The sequence below is a fragment of the Berghia stephanieae genome, chromosome 4, assembly GCF_034508935.2.
Source record: "Berghia stephanieae isolate SIO BIC M18660-M18661 chromosome 4, UCSD_Bste_1.3, whole genome shotgun sequence".
Classification (NCBI taxonomy): Eukaryota; Metazoa; Mollusca; class Gastropoda; order Nudibranchia; family Aeolidiidae; genus Berghia; species Berghia stephanieae.
The window spans coordinates 47,395,684-47,398,947 of NC_088363.1; the positions used below are offsets into that span (position 1 = coordinate 47,395,684).

At 32.4% G+C, this 3,264-nt stretch overlaps 1 protein-coding gene across 5 annotated transcripts in view; it reads right to left on the reverse strand.

Annotated features, from left to right (window-relative positions):
• LOC144970715 (prestin-like) overlaps nt 1–3,264 on the reverse strand; it is an 89,624-nt gene that overhangs the window by 67,685 nt on the left and 18,675 nt on the right. For 4 of the 5 annotated variants that reach the window (XM_078910637.1, XM_078910636.1, XM_078910634.1 and 1 more), the window contains exon 1: nt 555–689. The exons of the other annotated variant lie outside the window; for it this stretch is intronic. The gene's annotated coding sequence lies outside the window, so the exon portion shown is untranslated. Of the gene's footprint in view, nt 1–554; nt 690–3,264 lie in introns of those variants that run through there. 5 annotated transcript variants of the gene reach the window in all.

Sequence of the window (3,264 nt, forward strand, 5' to 3'; positions counted from 1 at the left end):
GTGGGTGCAAAGAAAAAGTGTCGAAGCAGATTCCGAGTTTAATACAGTTGTCACATGAAGAATGCTAATAATAATAATAATAATAATAATAATAATAATAATAATAATAATAATAATAATAATAATAATAATAATAATAATAATAATAATAATAATAGTAATAATAATAATAATAATAAATAAATAATAATAATAATAATAATAATAATAATAATAATAATAATAATAATGATAATAATAATAATAATGATAATAATGATAATAATGATAATAAAGATAATAATAAAAATAAAAATAATAATAATAACAATAATAATAATAATAATAATAATAATAATAATAATAATAATAATAATAGTAATAATAATAATGATAATAATAATGATAATAATAATAATAATAATAATAATAATTAATAATAATAATAATAATAATAATAATAATAATAATAATAATAACAATAATAATAATAATAATAATAATAATAATAATAATAATAATAATAATAATAATAATAATATAAATAATAATAATAATAATAATAATTTACTCACCAGTCACTTTAAGCCATGCTACAAGACCTATTATATTTAATGTCCTCCGAGAGAAAAAAAAAGATCTCACACAAAATAGACAACCTCAGAAAGATAAAGATGGGACATGAAAAAAACTGCGACCAAACACCGCTCGCTCCCTCATAGTTACTGTCCACTCACTGAGCTGTGGACCTATTCTATTCTGGTATCACGAGTTCTCTCTCTCTCTCTCTCTCTCTCTCTCTCTCTCTCTCCTCTCTCACACACACACACCACACACACACACACACACACTATCTATCTCTCTTTTTTCTACCTATCTATCTATCTATCAATCTATCTATCTATCTATCTATCTATCTATCTATCTACCTATCTATCTATCTATATATCTATCTACCTATCAATCGATCTATCTAACTATTAATCTCTCAGCTCTGCTCTCTCCTCTCCCACCCACTTTCTCCTCTTCAAATTTCTTTCTCTTTCTCTCTCTCTCCTCTCTCTCTCACACACCCTCTCTCTTTCTCTCTCTCTCCATCCGTCAATATATATATATATATATATATATATATATATATATGTGTGTGTGTGTGTGTGTGTGTGTTGTGTGTGTGTGTGTTCTCTGCTCTCTATCTCCATCCCCTCTCTTCCCCCTCTCTCTAGCTCTCTATTTCTGTCTCTTCCTCTCTGGTCTGCTCCCTCTCTCTCCTCCCCCCCCCCTCTCTCTCTCTCTCTCTCTCTCTCTCTCTTTCTCTCCTTCTTTCTTTCTTTCTTTCTTTCTTTCTATGCCTGTCTCAATATTTATCTATTTATATATTTTTTTTTACCATCACCTATTTATATTATTAAATATCGTATGTCAACATTAACTTATTCAAATTATGACCATTGGCAAAAGTCGTTCAATTTTTCCTATGCACGAATTTAATGTCATTAACTTATGCAAATTATGACCATTGGCTGAAGTCGTTCAATTTTTCCTATGCACGAATTAAATGTCATCATTAACTTATGCAATTTATGACCATTGGCAAAAGTCGTTCAATTTTTTTCCCTGTATTTAATGTGTAATTCCGGTAACAATTACCAGTAATTTATATATTATTCAATTTTAATTGAAGTTACTTAATTAAATTAACTTGAACCTTTTGTAGTGTAATATTGATTAGATGTGCTCAAACATGTGGTCTCCAAGTCAACAACAACACTTGACACGTAGGACAAGACTCGTGTAGGATTTACACAGACAAAACACTTATTTTACGCCTGAGTGTGTTGAATGAAGAGCGTTTTCAGTGGATAGCCCCCCCCCCCCCCCCCCCCCCCAAAAAAAAAACAAAAAAAAACATGAGCTTTCATATAACGCAATATCATTTAAGCGTGCCCAAAGTGCTTTACAAAGGGTCCCTGACCAACGGCAACACATAAAATGTAGAACGAGACATGACCTCTGTTAGGCGATATTACAATTTTCTCCCGTCAGAGACAATGCTATTAACGGCCAGGTATTAATTTTTACTCATGAGTAGGTTGAGAGAATGCGAGTAACGAGTTTTTGTTTTCCAAGGACTCACCCACGCGCGGAGCGGGGTTTGAATCCAGGACCTTCCGATCCAAAAGCGGCGAGTGTCACATCACAAGACCACATAGCCGCACAATTACGATTATTTATTTATATATTTTACGATTAAACTTCGCGCCACCCAAACCGTGATTCGAGCCAGAGACCTACAGGCACAGGTCAAGTGTTATTCCACTGGACCACAAACTCGCACTAGTCATTTGACAATAAATTAATAAGGTCTCTTACTCGGTTTTCTGAAAGTGAATTCATTACTAACTATAAGCAATGACGCCAAAAGGGCGCCTCCTTTGAGACTTATATTGTATATAAAAAAGATGATATGGAACAAAGTGTGATGTCAAAAAACTGGTTCAAATCTATTGGAAGTGTAAAACCACTCTTCCAGGAGGACTAGACCTTGTGTAATTAATATTCTGGTGTCATCTTATGATTGCATCTTATTTTCTATTCTAAATATATGCTGGTCGTCAAGAAAAATCATCCGTCCTCGCTCGTTTACTTTTATGTCACCTAATTCTAAGAATCTGCCACTAAAGTAGTTAGTCCACCTTATGATTTAAGATGTAACCTATTCATTATTAATCCTCCGAAGGGAGGCTGGTTACATACACACTTCGATGGATTTTTGGATCAGGAAAGTAGAGGGTGTGACGTCACGTCTTTTCTACCCTAATGGTTCCATGTGCTATGATGGTGCAGGAATAATAGAGTCATTACGAAGCGCAAGGATGGAGTAAATGAGCTTTTTGAATGCACGTAACATTTTTTTTCTCTTTCAAGACGACACATATCTTTTGCATTATACTAATATATAGTAACTTGTGGAGAACCCGCAGTATTTGAGAAGAAAATAAGGCTATCACGAACAGGCAGTCATCAATAATACTAATTATACTTCTGTATTGTGGACATAAACATAGATCGAGACAAATCTTATGAGTCAACGGGTAATAGAATTACCCTTAATTTATGGAAAGTTGGTAAATTTCTCGTATATAAATCTCTAAAAAATAGTTTTATCGTTTTTAGATTTGCCGGTAATTCTGTGCTCGAGGGTGAAAATTTAAGATTGGTTTTACAGAACAATGTTGACCCCCAAACCTATTTTTAGAAAAGAATAGATTATATTACGTGATAATA